The sequence below is a fragment of the Micromesistius poutassou genome (genome assembly GCF_964030765.1).
Source record: "Micromesistius poutassou genome assembly, chromosome: 18".
Classification (NCBI taxonomy): domain Eukaryota; kingdom Metazoa; phylum Chordata; class Actinopteri; order Gadiformes; family Gadidae; genus Micromesistius; species Micromesistius poutassou.
In genome coordinates, this window is record NC_140288.1 from 4,819,499 (window position 1) to 4,839,611 (window position 20,113).

Consider the following 20,113-nt stretch of genomic DNA (forward strand, 5'->3'; position numbering starts at 1 on the left):
CGGTCCTGATGGGGCGGGGAGGACCGGCCGACACACGGCAGCGCGGGGAACCAGGACTCCCTGGATCCACCATCTGGCCCTTTTTCACAGGAACACAAAACCAGAAGGACACACTTGTGTGAATAGCTGTGCACCTCTAAGGATGAGCCAGCGACAATAAGGACCGTTAAAAAAAATAAAAATAAAAAGGGGTTTCTCGTCTCACTTTTTCAGCCCCAGTTCTGTGCATCTCTGATGTTGTTTCCCCACTGTCAGTTGTTATCGCGAAACACACCGGCTCAGTGACGACGTAATGGCAGAAACCACTAGAATATAAGGTAGACTAGAACAGCCTAAGACCAGGGGGTTCTGGGGCATTGACGGACACTTTGTCGCACACACATCAGTCTAAGGACAAAAGGGACATCTGTGTTTTGTTTGTCATAAAACTGGTAGCTCGGTTGGCTTTGTTTAACCGCAAACGCTAACGAGGGCGTAATTGGCACCAATGAATCACGGATGAATACGTGGCACCAATAAAGTCGAGCGCAATTAAGAAGAAAACAGAGTTGACACATTTTAATTCCCCGGGAGGAGTTACCCTTCCCCTCCCTCTCCCGCCTCATCTATTTTGTAAACCGAGGAGGACACGTTGAAGGGCACAGAGGCGGTTATCGTCACCCTGCGTCTCTGTGTTTTCGCTGTGTTTTTTTCCCGAAGGGATCGAGTCCATAAGCTGGAGGATCAGCGAGGTCCAAGAAACAATCGTCTGAAGATCACAAAGACATTGCACCGCAAGGGGACGCATCTTCTGTTGATACCGTCAAACATCTACTACCTATCTTGAGTTGGAACGGGGGGGCAAACGGACATGGTTTAAAATTATTGGGGAGGACGGGAGGACGGGGGTGGGGGGGTCGGGGTTTCTTCATGAATTGTAATTCTTCGGGAAAATTATAAAGTTGTTAATATCTTAGTATTTTATGACCATGTTTTACCATTGCCAAAACTGAATACAAAGAAAGCGTGTGCAGTCCCTGGCTGCCGCAGCTGCTCTCTGGTGCAACCGATCCGTGGATGGAGAACGGTTCGAGGCGTCGCCATTCGCACCACATTGAGACATTTTTCGTAACAAAAAAAAAGAAAAAGAATGCGTCGGGGATCAACGGATCCCCCCAGAGTCTCTTGTGTCGGACACAGGGATGTTGATAAGAGAGACTTCATGTGTTTGTGTATATTGTGTGTAATCGGGGTCTGGGCGATGACAAGCGGCTGATAACAGAACTGATTTTTATCGGTGAGAATGTGGCATGGGGCCGCTCAGATCTTAACTTATGTTTTATACATGTTTTAGACTCTGACGTCATTCCATCTTGCGTGCAAGGGTCCCTGCTGTAGCAGCAGGTGTGATGTTGATTGGTCATTACAAGCCATTTGAAAATCAACCCGTTTGTGACATCACAAGTGGGGGGAGTGTCCGCAGCGATAGACAGATCGACCTTCCACCCTACCCAGTGGACTGTACCAACTGGTAGGTTAATCTAGGGGTATCTCCAGCATACACCTGGGTGGACACTCCCAAGTTGTGATTCCAAGATTGGGTTGGTTTTATAATAGCTTGTTCGCTCACACCTGGTGGTATGAGCGGGGGTCCGATAAACAGGCACACTGATTCTCTCCATGGACTGGTGTGTTTTGTCATCAATCAATTTCTTATTATCGAATGTTGAATTATTTCTCTCATCCTCCATCACTGCTATTGGATTTCTACACTGAACAAGGGTAATTTTCTATTGTAAATCTCTTGCCTTTTCTCCCCTTAAAACAAAATTGGTGTTTAATAATCATCTGTATCATTTGGTCACTTGAAATGGTCTGTTTTATAACGCAAATAATGACTTTATTGGTGAGCAATATGAAAGAAAGAAATCAAATTAAAAAGTATTCCATCGATCACTTCTCCTGCCTCCTCTCTCTCTCTCTCTCTCTCTCTCTCTCTCTCTCTCTCTCTCTCTCTCTCTCTCTCTCTCTCTCTCTCTCTCTTCTCTCTCTCTCTCTCTCTCTCTCTCTCTCTCTCTCTCTCTCTCTCTCTCTCTCTCTCTCTCCCCATCTGCTGATGCTGCTCGCCCGCAGACAGGACCTGAAGCATCAACGTCCCGGCGCTCTGGTGTCAATCATCACTCTGGGGGGGCGGGGCATGGGGTGACAGCCCGCTGCCATCGCCGCTAATTTAATAAGCGTGAACACTCCTCGCCGCTGTGCTGGCGCCGTCAAAGTCCGTGTTATTCCCCACAGATCGCCCGTGACCAAGCTGTCACATCAACATTAGCTTCATTAGCCCAGCGCCCAGAGCATCGATCTCTTCCACTCCGTTCCCCCGTCCACCTCCACCTCCTTCGCCGCGAGCCCCCCTGAAGCGCTCTTCCTGCGTGTGAAAGCCCTCGCACACCCAAGCAGTCATGGGGGCCGGCCTCCGGGGGGGCCACACGCCTCCGGCTCCCGGTGAGTTGAGCTGTCGGCTGAGGCACGAGGTCCAGATGGCCCGGGACACCCCCCACGGTGCACTGCTCACATCACCTCCTCCTCCGTCTCCCCCCCACCCCCCTCCTCCCTCGGTCCCTCCATGCGTCTCCTCTCTCCCGCGTCCCTCTCGCCTTTGAACGCATCCCACACACCCCTCCGCCCACTCCTGCCAACACAGGGTCCTGGTCGGTTTGATGTCGACATCTTTCGCTCCATTACTCCCCCTGTCCCCTTGCAGCGGCTGTGTGAACATATCTGGCCGTTCTCAAAGGGGCCCCGACCCGCTAGTGCGTTAACCACATAGCCACTATGCCCTCGTTGCGCAACGCCCGTTTCATTTCCGATCCCTGCAGTTTTGCAACGCTGCGTGTCATTCGCTCCCTCCCTTCAGCCCGCTATCGTTTGTCTGTCAGTGCTGTCCGGTTCCATATCTGTGAATCCCGGTTCAGTTTCTTATCGCCGTCACTTGCACTTTTCACCGAACTCCCCTCGGGATCCTTTACACACACCGCCATTGTGGTAATGGTAATGGTAATCCATTCATGTTATGATGTTATGATATGATGATATATTATACTGGAGTCCCACTGGGTTTGTGGTGACCACAGTGCTGGTCAGCTGAAAGGTGCCAGTAGGGAAATCTTTGGGGGACTATACTGATACATATTTCATACAGCTCTGATCATTCCTTTGAATGGAGGTTGCACGGTCACTCTCAAACACACAACCTCTTGTCCGTTCGCACAGGCTGTCTGCCGGAGAACCGGCCAGGACGGTATACTTCTGAACCCAGACATACAGTAGAAGCCTCCCAACCTATAGCTACACGGAAAAGGGAGTTGCCTGAAAATGATCCTGAACGTTTAATGCCATGGTGCGCAAAATAACCGCCAAAAGCTATTTATAGTATACGTTTGTATTACTGATTACATATGTACTAAAGGTTTTACTGACAAATAGGTACTAACAGGCCCTTCCTAAACAACGACAACAACAACAGATTCCTAATCGTTTTGTGAACAGCATGGCAAGTACAGAGTCGAATGCGGGCCCAAACTGTGCTAGATGCTGTGATCTTGTATATTACACGTCTGTGATCCTGCCCCCAAAACATGATTTTTTTAACATTTGAGACTTTCATCTTCGTCAACACTGGCGTTTCCTGCTCCCAAATGCAGCTCTTTCATCTTCTAAAGCCTTTAAGCATTTTTCTCCTCTCGCACTGATAATGGCTAGTCCGGATTTAGCAGACCGTTTCTGACAGCTCTTGACAGCATCACCGTATTTCTCCTCGTTAGTGAGCTTCCGATGGACGGAGCTTTTCACCGATCGCAGTCAAGACACCACGGTGGTGTCCATTAAAAAGTACCCCCCCGCCCCCTTATAGCGGACACCAGTGGGCCGGGAACAAAGACACGTTTGTAATCGGCACATCGGGGATGTCAGCAATACCGAAGACAATACAAATTCATCCTTCAACCAGTTTAATTAAAAAACACACATGCATGGTTCCAGGAGTATGGTTGGCCACACAAAAGGCTGCAGGCCACCGTATAAACTCCTATACATACACAAAAGGACGTGTTGTCTTTAAACACATTAATATGAAGGGAAGGTCGTCTTGGAAGGAGGCAGGAGGGCACAGAGGGAGGTGAGGAGTGGAGGAACTGAAGTGTAAAATGATTCGTTCTCATCATCTCCGCATCTCCGAGGCATGTATGTCAGCAGTAATTAACACAGGTCGAGAACAATGCACCTTCATGGGTTTGCTTGTTACCAATGCTCAGCTTATCCGCCACATAGATAGAAGTAAACACACACACACACAAGAGTCAGGCAGATTCAGAGGTCACAAAAGCAAGGCAGGTACAGGTTGATAAGAAAACCACATTCAATGTTAATCAATAAACAATTACGTGTACAATGTAAGGATCTGAGCTCAGTGCATCTCCGACACACTCTGCTGTGTTCTTAACAGTACAACCCATAGCCCATGTTTGCCTGTCTTGATCACCATGTATGAATACAAGAGCAGTATTAGCAGCGACTGCTAGCCGTCACCCGGCGTCTTGTCTCGGTGTAATGGCTGCCGTTATTGCAGTGAGGGATATCTAATTGACGACAGCTGTCTTACCCCCCCCCCCAGGTGCTCTCTCCCTCTCGGCAGTGAGCATATGAGCTTAGCGTTCACGATTTGGAATCCCTCCCTTATCAGTTGCCAGGCAACAGTGCTCAATTAATTCTGACAACTCACGGGAGCGTACGACAAGCAAGGCCATGGTGAAATAGCCGTCTCTGTGTCTTTGTGTTTGGAGGATGAACACGTACAAGTTTGTAACTTCAGTCTGTAGGATTCATAAACATGGTACGTCTGACATGTCATGCTCCCGCTACAGGGTATTATGACATCCCAAGTAAGGTGGCAGCAGAGAAAAATATTTTAGCTTTTAATTACATTTTTATAGATATTTATTACATATTTTTCACAAGAAAATAATTTGACTAATTAGGGATTTTTGGTGCCAGCTATCATGCCGAAGAAGCCTTATCCCAGCTTGGCATCAACTAGCCAAATTAACCTTTGTGCTTGATGAACACCAATACCATATTGAGTGTAACAGCTGTCCACATCAACCTGAACACCCAGGCGTCGCCGAGCGACCGCTATTAACGTCAATCATCCTGTAAGCATTTGTATTATTCAAATCAATTTGAGATCGCTTTCCACTGCGGCACTTAAGAAACTCGCACCAAGGTCTGCCTTCTGAATGTTAACACGTGTTAATTTTCCCCATCTGCATAGGAGGATTTATATTTAGCTGCTTTTTGACAGGCTACTCTGCACCTTCACAATATCATATTCCCTTGTAGGTTAATGCCCTGAGGAGGTTTTATGCATACTAAATCGTTGTCAAACATCAACTGATAATTGATGTACATTATTCCACCTCCACTCTCTCTCAAAACGTTCAGACAGTTTGGACACTTTTTCTGAAGAGCTCTTGACATTATGCGTACTCTCACTCTACCTGGGAGGATCATTGAGGAAACATTTAGCCATTCCGGCAGCATTTATTCAATCTGAGCATTCAAATACAGCGCTATAGTCATACAATTACATTGCAAGACAAACACCACAAACACATGGATACCAGCCTCCATAAAACTAGCGGACTAAAATCCTTATTTCTGAATCTGTCCTGTTTTCAGCCATCCTTGAAAAAAATAGCTTGTTTGTAAACAAAACAAGTAGTCTCGATATTGTTATCAGATGACCCCAAAACTCATTGACACATTCAAATAAACAGTCCCAGACTAAATGGGAAAGGTGAAGGGTTACTGTGACAACCCAGCTTGGGGAGTGAACAGCCTTACTCCAATCAGCACACGATTCTCTTAGGTGTTAAGCCACAAAGGCACTTTTAATCAAACATAAAGTATCTTTCTTAAAAGAACAAAAAGATAATTGGCGGGATCCACAGCCTGGTTCCACGGGGTGGCACCACCACAGCCACAACGGCTGGACTCTCCTTGCACCCAAGCCAAGAGAGCCCTGAATGCACCTTGGAGCAGCAGGCTCTATAAGGTCTGCTCTCCCCTGGCCCTCAGGTGCTCTGCATCACGTTGATTGTCAAGGCCGGGTTGCCACATTACGTCCACACGGACGCATTCCTTCACTTTCCTCTTGAAGCATCGTGACAGCCTTCATTCGACACAAAGCCTCAATTCCCCTCAGTGATGAGCAAATGGCCTCCTCAGATTTCCTCAAATATCCATCCCTGTTTCCATTCATACCCCTTTCAGCCAATCCTCCGACGCATTGCAGGGAAAGACTGCATTTGTGAGAGGGGCCATATTCACTAATTGCCCACAACAACATACAGTCAACGACCCCAACGGGTCCTCTCGGGCATGGAGATGCTGAAAGAGCAGGATGGGCTACACACATGGCACAGCAGCCACTCAAGGGCCTCATTATACATCAATAAGCAGACAAGCACTGTGTGGGGTAATGGGTTCCATAGGCGGTGATGTTCCCTACGCAGAAGCACAGTGGCAGCCGAGGAGGTCCATCACAGCAACACCATACAGGGGGAGGTCCACGTTCACCCTGATCACACCACCACCATACAGGTGGAGGACAGACAGGCTCGCCAACGACGAGGGGAACCAGGTTGGCAGTATTTGTGTTTATCTTTTTCAAACTTTTTCACTGTTCTTATTTCTTTAATTATAATAATAATTTTTTTTTTACATGCTAAAGTGCAGGACAATACAAGATCACGACAAAACACAATACATACATCCAACACAGTTTTCGTACTTTGCCAGTTATCATATGATTTTGTTTATTATAATTTATACCATAGGCCTATATGTATATGCATTTTTTATATTTGTATTAATTTAATGTATTTTCCAGCTGTATGTTCCATCTATAGTCATAGTATATTCTATATAATTTTTTTAATTTGTATCTGTAATATCATCTTCTATTTCAACTTATTGTTTTTGTTGTGCCTGTTACAGCACTTTTCCAAACTTTGTTTTTAAAACTGCGCAACACATAAAGTTGACTTACTTTCTTCAGCAGCTGTAAAGTGCATGTTAAAATAATTTGTCAACCTTGTATTTCAGGACGCTGAACACACAATAGTTTATAATATGTATTATTATTTTTGTTCAGGGAAAAAACAATGTTCTTAGTCAGCGTCTCCCTCCGGCGTGAGAAGGCAGACAGGATGGCAGGAGGATATGTCATAAGGGGGATCCGGGGCCCGAAGACACAGGGGCCCCCCGTGTGTCGAGTGTCCCTGACAGTTAACTGACTTCCAAACGTTTCTGGCTTCAGAGCAGCCACGGGCCAGGCCATCGTGGGCACGTCAATGTGACAGGGAAGGAAGAACCACAGCCAACTGCCCAGAGACAGGCAGAAGATGGGCTGTAATTCATCCCAGGGCATTCTGGGATAGTTCTTTGTCATCGGTAAATACCTTGGTGCCTGAAAAATACCAACTCTGGGACTTGTAATGAGATGTCGATGACAACAAAATGAGTGTTTAGAAATTGGTCTAAGTACCGAGAGTCAAACTTTTTTATTTTTCTCACCGGTCAGTACATTTGTTGTGGAAATGCTTAAAAATACTGCCCCCGTGATGCCTCTCACTGACAACTAAAGGTTTGAATGGTTGGAAATTGGTCCAAAGTATCTTAGGATGAAAATAACCCAGAGGGTCAAAGATAACAAACTAAAGGACTAAAGAGTGAGTACAATATACATGATAAATAAAATGGTCTGAAAATATACACACTTAATCATTTCAAATTAGTTTCTCAATTGCTATATAAGTAACATCTATGATGTTTATAGATCCTAAGAGAAAATGCCATGAAATGGATATTCTACCAAAAACTAATTAAGCCCAATTTGTCATTTGGAATCCTTGCAAAAGTCCCCTTGCCAACCATGGGAGACCAAAATACATGTTTATCTTGTGATTGCTTTCTATTTGCAATTTGGGATGAATACCTACATGTATAAATGTGATGTTGATCTCTTTCCATCTGCAACCAAACAGTCTATTCAAACATCCTGTATGTCACTTATGTCACAATCTGCAAAATTGGAACATAATATGCAACCTGACAATTAAAAGGTAAAACAATCAATCTATAATGTACCGGCAGTTTGCTCGAGTGCATTTTTAGAATAGCTCTGTTCAAAATCAGTAAGGCGTCAAGGGAAGAATGAACAGCATACACACGTGTGATGTCACAGGTAAGAACACCATGGTAGGGTTAAGTGGGGTTAAGCTGAATTAAGTGCACAACGTTAATTCTGGGAGGTGAGGTCAGGGAAGATCTGTATCGTCTGAAGTGGGTCAGATATTGGTCCGTATTTTTGCATGTATAAGACCCTACATAGAAGCACCATGATGGCCTTCCAAGAAAACTCTGCATCACCCTCATAATCATAGTCCCACACTTGGTGAAATGGGTGTGATGATGGTGTTGTATACATGCATCTCTTCCGACCATAGAATCTCTATTTGATCACAATGGGTGTGACTATGACAGAATAATCTAAAGATAGCACTTCTGTTTCTAAGTGCTCAAATCACTGCTTTTGTATGCCAGCGAGTGCCACGGCTTGTGTCAGTTCTTAAGGCACAGCAACAGTCAACAGAAAGAGAAAAAAAATACCAAACGTCGGAATTCCTTCCTTTTTTATTTTATGGCACAAACGGTGAGTTTCCATATTTGTCAGCTTTGGCAGGAAAAACATTGGCAGGCATGTGTCAAAATAGCACACATATGGGATAAAAATACAAGAAGTGGGTTAGCCTATTTGCTTGGTACCATATAGCATTGCAGAGACAGCTGTAGGCTTCAGTATCAATCAAACTTTATACATGTATAAATAAGGCATTATTTGTGCGAATCTGCAATACAAACTGTTAAGTAAGTGAAACAACACAACAAGAACAAGAAGTACATGGAGTTTAATATATACTAAACGTATAACTTTTAGTTTAACTACATACACGTTTTGATTAGAAGAAAGCTTGACTAAAAATGAATGTTTTAGGATTTTGTGTAAAAAATTATGCCCTTTAGTAGGTTGTAATGGTCAGTACATCTGGAATGCAGTTTGGCCTGTCTAGGCCCAATATAAGTGGACACCAATGGATTTACAACAGAAAAGTGTAATAATTGTTTTATGACTCCATGTTTATTTATTAGATGTTTTGCTCAGTTAATCTCTAACGTAAATTAAGTAAAAACAAGAATAATACACACATTGATACCCTCATTATGACACCATGTCAAGATAATGCAAATAACTAAAACCAGTAAAAGAGAGTTGGAGTAAGAGTTTTGGATTGGCCCAATACTAAATTCCCCCGCTGTCAGCGTCCATGAATGAGATCAGTTTTGTAATATCTGGCCGAGCTCAGAATAAACATTTTGTATTCAACAGCTTGCCTCCGCATGAACCCAGCAACTGCTGACGCTTGCTCAACCAAAACAACTTGCATTCGCCGCAAAACATTTAAAAAATGAATATTCATCACTTATTAAGTGACATCCGGATTCCAACTTAAAAACATTTCAAGATACAAAGTGTTTTTTTTTTCTTCTTCTTTTTTTACCCACCACCATCAATAGAGGCCATTTTTATTGTTTTATTATTATTCTTTTTTTTTTCCTTTATTATTATTCTTTTTTTTTCTTTATCTTTTCCATTCTTCTTTCCTTTGAAATCTTTTTTTTTCTTAGCTGAATTTACTGTTTGATCTCAGTTCTGCATGATGCAAAGCGTTTCTACGGCACAGCCAGAACACTGTGTATGAGAATAGATTTGCAAAAAGCTAACATTTCACATTAATCTACACTTAGTGATATCTTTCTAGTCTCTCCAGAAGATTTATTTCATGTCAAAAAGCCAAATCAACGACTACCCTCACCTTCGCTCTATTCATCTCAGGTCAAGCTTTTTACCAAAGCAGGGGCTTTTTATATCCCCTCAGGCTTGTCACTCAAACAAAGGAAAGGGCGATCGAACGGTGGATCATAGTCCCAAAACAAAAAGGCAGGAAATAAAAGATGGTGGCAGAAGTGTCGAGCCAGATTCGAGGTTGAGAGGCTCAGAGACAGAAGGGTGCAGCAACTTTGCTGCACCGCGAGCGTGGAGTGGAGAGCAGCAAGTGGATCCTTTTGAAAGCAGTCGACGAACACCGTTGATAGCTGTCGGCAAAACACATGAAAAGCTCAAACGCTAGCGTACCTAAAAGCTCAGCTATGATTGCTCATTTTGCCGCGAAGGTCCATGAATTAGTTAGTATGACATCAATTGCGCCACAATATCCGATGCTCTTTAGAAGAAACGTTTAGTAGGCTCTCCCTCCTACGCCCCCCGTTAGTTAGCCTCCCCACGAACCCAGCCACCGCCAACATTGGTTCCACCCAGACAACATCCAGATGGAATCACTACACAGGCAAACCTTTCAGACAGAACGTTGAAATGAAAGACTAATCGCACGACAAGCGGCGCTCGACTTCACCCGGAACATGAGCGTTTGCGTGAGATACGGAACGAATCGGAGCAGGGACCCTGAAGAGGACGGCACAGTGATAATGGTCCAGATGGTAATTCACTAAATGCATACTTGAGGCACTTTCTGACGTACAGCGCGATAAACCACTGTGAGTGGGGAACGCGCGCAGGAAGGCAGGAAGGCCTGGGAACAAATATAGCTCTCCCATCTGAGGGCTGAACTCCTCCACATATGAACCGTGGGAAATGATCCATGGAGAAACAGAAATACATTGAAAATAGAAACATAAGGTGATAAGTGGTTCATCTTCTGTTCCACCATGAGAATGAATCCATTCATTACAGAGCAAAGATGCCATGTATGATTTGAAACTGCATTAAACAAAATTGCTAGTATAGGACCAGTATAGTCAGTTACATGAACGTACAACAAAGAATACACAATACAACAAAGACTGCATGTTTACCACGTCTGAATCCATGGAAATGTATTATTACCATGCAACAGCATAGACAATAAAAACAATGCTACATCAAGATACAAATCTGTCTTTTTCTGAACTCATTTCAGAACCCAAACGGCCAAATCAGAGACCAAGCTCTGTGTTTTTCCTGTAAAAAAACACCAGACATAGACACCAGAAACCAACCAGATATCCAGGAGGACCTGTGTTCAACCTGCCGTGGTTTTAATGAACCCAGGGAGAGCGAGAAAGAGGAGGAGGCTGGTCCAGGCTGGACACCTGTGATAACAAAGACAAACAGCCCACCAGGGAACCGGGGGGGGGGGGGGGGTAATGACCAGCGGCCGGCGGGTGCGTGGGTGAGGGAGGAGGAGGGGAGCAGGTGTGGGAGGCTCCCTTAGCCCTTAGAGTCCGAGTCCGACACAGTGCTCAGGCGTCCAGGGTGTGCTGGAGGGATAGCGATTGAAACAACAGGCTCTCTGGGATGTCATCGTCACATGAGCGCTTCATCCATCTCAACCACCTGAACCCTCCGTCGTGTGCGAGCGCTTGACTGCCGGTGTATGTGTGTGTGTGTGTACGTGCGTGCGTGTACGTGCGTGCGTGTGTGTGTGTGGGTGTGTTTTTGATACGATGGCACTGCCTGGGCTGCGGTCCAAGATTCTGAAGCTGGATTTTGCTTTGCTTTTAGAAAAATAGGCCATGTATACATACATTATGTATATACTGCATATATATATTTATATATAAATATATACATTTACATGTGTATGTGTGAATTTGTGTATTCCGGCTGGTCGATTTAATGAGTGACTGAAAGTGGCAGGCTGGCATGTAGATGATGATAAATATGGAAAATAATAACATCTCTTCCCTGGTGAAGATCCGTATGATGAGACATCTTGATTCATTAATCATCATTTACATAATCTACTCCCAGGATGCAGGGTGATGCTAACTGCTAACCGATGCTAACTGTTAAACGCTCTCGCTCACCTCAAACGATGCTATTGTGTATGCATACATTTTTTACATCAGCATTGAATGGACATAGATTGGTTCTCATTTATTGTTTCTCTACCTTTTATTACCTACTTTTTTTTTTAAATGTTTTATCATTGCGATCTTTTAATGATGCAACTGCATGAGGGATCAGCTACACAAAGCTTTTATCCAAGGCATCCACTTTTTTTTACATGCAGAAACATAAACACTAGTGTAGAAAACAGTGCGAAAAACAACACTCAATGGAGGTGTTGCAGTTCTATACCAGGCATTCCAAACAGCATCACAATAACAACTGTCGTGTCAGGGTTCTGGGTTTGTGTCACGTTATTTATGTGTGTGCACAGGGGTGGTGTGCTTCTTCCCCCGTGTCTTTGTTGGTACGGGGTATGTTCCTGTATTTTGCTCCACAGGCACTGGGAAGTAGACAGGTGCGGGGCGTGGCTAGCTGGGCTGGGCACCGCAATGAGGCACACCTGGACCTCATCATCATCACGCGCCTCTACTTAAGCCTGGCGGGGACTTCTCGTCGGCGCCAGATTATTCCATGTTATTCGCATTTTCCTGACCGTCGGATGACTACCGGACTTCTGTGTTTCCCGTGCCTTCGCCAGCTACGCCTACCCGCTCCTGTCTTTGCCTGCCTCACTGGATGTCTTTTTGGGTTTTTATTAATAAAACCGTGGATAATCTGTTCCACCTCTGTCTCTGCATTTCGGGGTCCAAACTAACACTACCACAATCGTAACATGTCGGTTTGACAGTGTTGATTAGAAGACCAAGAAACATGCTCGATTTTGCTTACAGTGTACTGGTCGCAAAATTTTTAATCCTACTATGGCCCTGCCAATATCCCGAAAAGACACACCGCCTCTATTTCTGATTGGTCCGTCACACGCGCTTTTACTGGCTTGATATTAGCTGCTACGGTTAGGGTTAGGGGTTAGGGTTAGGGTCATGGTTATGGTTCTTTCTTCTTTGTGACGCTCTCGAATGCTCACAGCAAGGGTATCGTAAAGTTCTTAAGTGTCCAGTTGAGTTGTATGCAACCCAGCCAATCACAGACAGAGTAGGGCGGGTCTTGGCGTGGCCATAGTAGGAAAAAAAATATGGCGTACTGGTCAGGAGGTGCAGAGACAGTGCTGTGGCTAGGGGTTTGATTCCCAGCTGAAAGGTTCTGGGCTCAAAAGGCCAGTGTCCACAGTCTGGCTGAAAACATCCCTGAGCAGAGCTGCTCTCTGAGGGCCGCATCTAAAATTCACTGCAAATGGCTCCAGATTTATCGTCTTCCCAACGACAAAACATAAATCGTGGAAGAAAAATGGGTTCCCCACACACAGCGCTCTCGGTGCATTCGCATTCTCCTGAATACCTTGGGGCCTGTGAACAGGGATCATTTTATACTCAAGCCTGACGGAGACAGGCTGTCACTGTGGCACGGAGAAGACAAAAAAAAAAAAAAAAAAGGCTGTGATATGCAGGGACCTTGGAACAAGCCCGATGTCCTTGTCGTGTGCGGTACCACTCATGTAAGCCATTACGCAGAGCTCATCCTAGCATCCCCCCGGCACGCGTCAAACCCACGGACAGCCGGCCCGTTGACATCAGCTTCCACATGCAGACATCCGGCAGCACACACTTTCATTATCCAGAGCCGCTTGCAGGTGAGGCCGGGAACAATCCCCGCATGCAATCAACGCATGACGATTCTTCAGCGCAATGTGAAGCCTGTGAAGAACAGAACTTATAGGAATCACAACACAAGCTTAGTGGGTGTCTGAATGTAGCGACGTCAAAACAGACTTAATACGGTAGACACATACGCCGACAAAGTGCACAGGTCAGTTCAGGTGATGTTTCACTGCGAATTACATGATCATAACAATCCCAGAATGCATGGAAAACGTCTAAATTCTCCCTCTTGAAACAAGTCTACGAATTGCTTTGCATTGCATTGCTTTTTGCCATCTCTTTGGTCAATTTCACCTTGAGAGATTGGCTTTTTTTCGAGACACCAAAAAAGGCACGACAGTTCGAAGAGAAAACACGACTGCCATCCACCACCATCGGTTACTTGGGGAACCCAGACGAACACTGCGGTGTCCAGGTATAACAAAGTACAAGCGGGTCACGCTTGTCACATGAGTAAAAACACAACTTGATCATCCATGTGCGCCGGTGCTTTTCCATCCACTGTTGTATCTTCTGGTGACGCGTGCTTTATCCAAGGCAAGGTCACACCTGCGACCTTCACCATTTAATTTCCGAGATGGAGGAGGAGGAGGAGGAGGAGGAGTGAGGGGATGCGAGAGCCCGCTTCTCTCCTCTCCCCTCTGTTCAAGTCATGTTACGAGCTCCCTCCATCCACTCCCCACAAACGTAATGTCATTATGGAAATGCATTACCACCACCACCACCACCACCACCCAGGCCCGAGCCGCTACCCCCGCCTCCATCCCAGCATCGCCTGCCAACTACTTTACTTCCTCCCCACATCCACTGGCCTCATGCTCCCTTTTGTCCTCTCTCCCTTCCCCCCTCGTTCTCCCTTTCTTCCGTCTCTCCCTCTCTTCCCCCCCCGCTCTCCCTCCCTTTCCTGCTCTTTTACCCTCTCTTCCTCCAGTCTCCTACCCTCTCTGCCTCCTCTCCCTTATGCCGCTTTTCCACCGCCAGTACCTACTCGACTCGACTCGACTCGACTCGACTCGCCACGCCTTATTTGCGTTTCCATTGGCAAAAAAAGTACCTGGTACCTAGTACCGGGTACTTTTTTTTAGTACTACCTCCGTCGAGGTTCCAAGCGAGAGGAGTAGGTACTTTTGTGTGACGTAAACAGGCTGCTGGTAACTGATTGGCCAGCGGCTGTAAATGGGAATATTCACTCAAGTTAAGTTGTGTCCGGCGTGGTTGGAGTCCACGAACCCGCTCCCGAGGGGGACACTGATCAGCGTTTCGCCGTGTGTGTCGCTCCTTTCCCGGGGCTAGAGTTAGGCTGCGTGTCGTTATGTGTGTCGGGCGTGGTTGTGTGTGTCCGGCGTGGCTGGAGTCCACGGACCGGCGTTTCGCTGTTTCGTTTCAGTGTCGTTCCTTTCCTAGGGCTCGAGTTTCGCCTCTATCAACGTTACCGTATGACAACAATAGACGCGCAGTCATTGCGCTTTTTATTTTATTTTATTTCCCATCATAACCTTTCCCGGGAATCAGGAAATAGTCTTGATCAGATTCAGATTTCCCGGGAATCGCGTCTCCCGTTGTTAAAACCTAATGACGACCCGCCCATGGTGGAGAGGTTCTTTTCTACGACCCGCCCACATTGAAGAGGTACTTTTTTAGATGGAAACGCAACCAAACCGAGTTGAGTCGAGGCGAGTCGAGTCGAGTCGAGTTGGTACTGGCGGTGGAAAAGCGGCATTAGACTCTCTCCTTCCTCAACTTGCCCTCTCTCCTTCCCTCTCGTCCCCTTTCAACTCCTCTCCTTCCGTCTCCTTTCCTTCCATCCCTCCCTCTCTCTGGTTTATTTCCCTCTGCCTTCCTGAACCCGTTTTCCTTTTATTTTCCTCTCCCCCTCCCAACTCATTATCCCTTATTCTCCCCCACACCCTCTCTCTACCCCCCCTTTTCACTTTCCCTTTTTCACTTTCTCTCGTACTGTCTCTCTCTCTCTCCCCCCCCCCCCCTCTCTCCTGCTCTCCCTCCCCGTCCCCCTCTCTGCGTCTCTATTCCTACAGATGTGAGTGATCTCCTCTCAGCCATTAAAGCAGGATTAGATGAAAGGTTTCCCCAGAGAGAGAGACGCGTTCCCGTTGACCCTCCTGTGCGTTTTCCTGTCCACAGAGGAACCAACGCACCGAGTCCCCCTCCACGCAGGCGGTGCTGGGTTCTGTCTGGTCCGCTCCTCTCGTATGCCCGTTGCATACCCAACACAGCACATCGACCCTTGGGAGAACAGCAGCACTGAGAGTCTATAAAACCACCGATCATCTTATTTTCATTTTGCTTGTTGAAACTGCCTATTTGGAGCAAGCAGTGTGGAAATGCCCTGTTAGGCAGTGAGGGTGCCTGAGCTGATCTTCAAATTGCCAGCCGAATTTTACAGGGTATTGGTTTTCAATCCAGCTAATCTCGGCAAATAACAATCGTCACCCGGTATATGGCCAGCGGGCCATACCGGCTCTCCAGGCAGGGGCCGCAGCGTTTTCATATTTCATAGCTGGATTGTTCATCAGGACAATCAGTAGAGTCCACATTGTGATTTTCTACTGCTATTGCTTCCATTAAGTACACACACACACACACACACACACACAAGGGTGAGGAGCTAGAAAGGGAGATGGATATAGAAATAGAGAAAGGTAATTATGCTGTATATACAGTATTAGAGAGAAAGATAGAAGGGGAGAGAGGGAGAGAGGACACGTGTATGTGTATGTGAGAGAGAATTGAGAGAATGAAAGAGAGCTACTGCCAGGGCCGTACCCCTTACCCCCGTACCCCTTACCCCCCTGTTTATCAAACAAAATTGGCGCTTTGTACACAAATAAATTCAATATCTGTGTCCAGGAAAACAATTTGGCGGTCTTGAGATAAGATAAGTAACAAACCATTGTTAGCACTGACCGATGTAGGGTGGTCTGGAGGGATTCTGCTCTGGGAGATTATTTTGTTGATATTGTTGGTGTAAAAGCACCAATTTAACACTTTTTGAGATTGAATCGAAGACCATTATACCAATTTCTCACCCATGTTAGATTGGGGTGTTGACCTTTCCAATCATAATTAAATACGGTACAAATAATGTTAAATTATATTAGCAATTAATAAAATCTTCAAGTGTGAGTGAGCCCCCTGTTTCAGAGTTAAAAACAAAAAAACCTTTCCAGCTAAGAGTTCCAGGAAGAAGGGAGAAAGGCGTGTGATCCCCAAGGTGCTGGCGGATGTTATATATGAAATACATCACACACCGTGGGGTTGTACTGTACTAAGTGTCCTAGAAGTTTAACCCTCTCTCTGATGCGGACATCAGAAAGAACCGCTGCTAAGACGCAGTGCCACAAAGCCACACATCCACAAACACACACACACATCATGGCGTTACAACGTCTAAGGCTTAAAAAAAACAAGCCTGTATAAAGGCTTCACCCGTGTAAAGGCTGCAGTGACAAATGCCCAATTTACAGTATTAACGTGTTGCTGAAAGTAGAGACTCACAAAGGCACTCTTGATTTTAACTTTATTCAAAGTGTTTTGCTTTATAATTCTGCAGCATAATAAATCAATGAGTCTGTGAAAAGCCTTTGAAATTCTGTGATGTTATATCAGGATAGTGTGAAAGGATTACATGCTGGGCTCATCGGTGAAATCAAATCGGTGCCAGTAAAAAGATGATAATAGGTTGGTTCACAGCAAACAATGTAGCCTTACAGTGGCAATGGGCCACTGTCACATTAGGAATAGGACTGTCGCAACAAAGACTTGATTTCTGAAAATTCAAATTTTTGGTCAAATTGTTTAAAATACAAGTTTTATTGTTACAAAGCTTCAAAAAGTCAGACTGATAAATCACATAGGTGCTGTGAGGAGCCAGTCTGTCTTTCGGATCCCTGAGTTCCAATGAAGACACACTGCTGCTATCTTAAACTAAAATGGTGTTTTTTTTCAAAGTTTCAGGCACTATTCTGGGTGACGGATGAGTTTTGTTATGAGTAGGTAACTGTGGTAACACTTTATTTGAAAGTGTCTACATAAGAGTGTCATGACACTAGGGATGTAACGGTATGAAAATTTTACCTCACGGTTATTGTGACCAAAATTATCCCGGTTTTTAGTATTATCGCAGTATTTTTAAAAGTGTGTTCAACATGTTCAGAAAGCACTGATAGGCCTACGGAAACTGAAATAGTTAAAAAAAAAGTGTTTATTATATTTATTTCTATATTATATTATCAAAAGTGCAACTTTTAACATCAAAGGAACAAGGGTTCAGCATGTAAACAGCTTATTTATCAGGAACATTTACAGTAGTGCAGGTTTAATCCAAACATTCAAGACATAAAGAACAATATGTAAACAATTACTCGCTCTCCGTCTCCCGCCGACACTTCCTCCGCAGATCGGCGTGACAGCGACCTCCTCCTCTCCCCCGCCTTCCCCCGCTCAGCGCCCGGCTACAACCGATAGCGGGAGTTGTTTTGTACTTTGACTCTTGTGTATAAATACTACTACGACGACGGCGACTACTACTACTACCAGATCTGAGATCTGGTTAATTTCCCCGCACATCAGGCTTGAGGTAAGCCCAGGCTGATCGTCCGCTGAACTCCTATATAACAGAGTTAGTAACTGAATTACTCTATAATAAAAGTAACTAGTTATACCACAGAAAGTAATTATTTGCGTTACTGTAAAAAAAAAAAAAAAGTAGCTTTGTAGATGCGTGTGTCGTTGTGGGATGCTTCATTAAATTAGAGTTGCTTACAACGGATGTCGACAAAGTCTTTGCTCCTGGACATAATGTTCACTTTACATGCACATTCTTGCCTTTGACCTCAATGAATTTGAAGTAGTGCTTATATCTCCACCTTGAAAATACCAACTTTTCATCGGATTGCTCCGGACTCGCCATTTCTACTGCTTCATCAAATCTGTTTGGTGTGTGCGTGTGGCACGCGTATCCTGGCTTGTGTGTAAAAACACTGGCTCCGATTGGCTACCATGAAACACGACTCTGCCTAAAGCTGACCCCACACTACAAGATAAATGTCCCGATATCGGGGCCGATTTGCCCCTTACGAGAATCGGGGTGGCGTTCCCATGGCAGCCGAATCGGGACAAAAATCGGCCAAGATTATCCTGTCTGCCGTAGTGTTCTAAGATAGAATCTCTTAAACTTAAGACCTCCCGATCTCAAAATCGGGGTTATCCAACATGTTAGATATTTTCGGCATGTTGAGTGTGTAGTCAACATAATAGCGACGCACGCACACACAAACACACACGCAAAACACACACACACGCTGACCCGAAGGTGCTCCATAATGCCAAAGCGCATTCAATTCTCACTTTTCAATTTTCGTTTCCAAATATTTATTTAAAAACGAAAATATCTGTTTTAGTGCGTGTGTGTTAAATTAAATGTTTTTATATCTTAAACAAATTCCGTTGCAAATAGGAGGCGCGCAGCATCAATATCCTAACACAGACACATTTTGCAGATTGTAAATTGACATGATACATTGTAAACGTTCACAATCCTGCTCTATGCTCTGTGATATTTTGTTTATCATCATTTCTATTAACTTCTGCGAGGCGCATAAAGTGGTCATGTAGATCGGTCGTCTGCCCGTCTATTGCGCGTATCACACATGAGCAGATCTTGCACACAACGTCAGTCGTGTCCCTTGGCTGTCCTATTTGTTGTATATTTGTTGATGTCATGCGTGTTCTGGTTATTTGCGCATGATTAAACATGAGTCTTTATATGGCGATAAAACAAAGCTTTGTTGCGTTTTTTTTCCTTCTTTTTGAAGTGGGGATCGGGGGTGCGCCAACCCGGTTGGGACGTAAAGGGGGTGCGCAGGAAAAAAAGTTTGGGAACCGCTGCTCTAGATCTACCATCTCTTGTCTCTCGATCTCTTGTCTCGTGCTGGATGACGTAGCCTACACGGCCGAGAATCGGATAAGATTATCCTGTAGTGTGGGGTGTTCCGTCTTGTGTTCTAATCTTATGTCGGATCGGAGAGCAAAAATCGGCTGCGATTCTCGTTAAGTGTGTGGTGTACTCCGACTCAAAAATCGCATAAGATAAAAAAATCGTGTAGTGTGGGGCAGCCTTTAGCCAATCATAATCGCTTATCTCGTCGTTAACCCCACCCGGTCTCCATCCTCACTAGCAGTTTGTGTGTGCAGCCAGGGGTGCGTTCGGATTACGCAGTTTATTCCATCAATTCATAGTAACGCACCGCATTTAACTGTCAGTAACGGTAACGGCGTTGTAACAACGGAACAATTAATTAGTTAGATTACCCGTTACTGAAAAAACGGCGGTTACCTACCGCCGTTATTTTAAACTGCGTTATTCCAAACA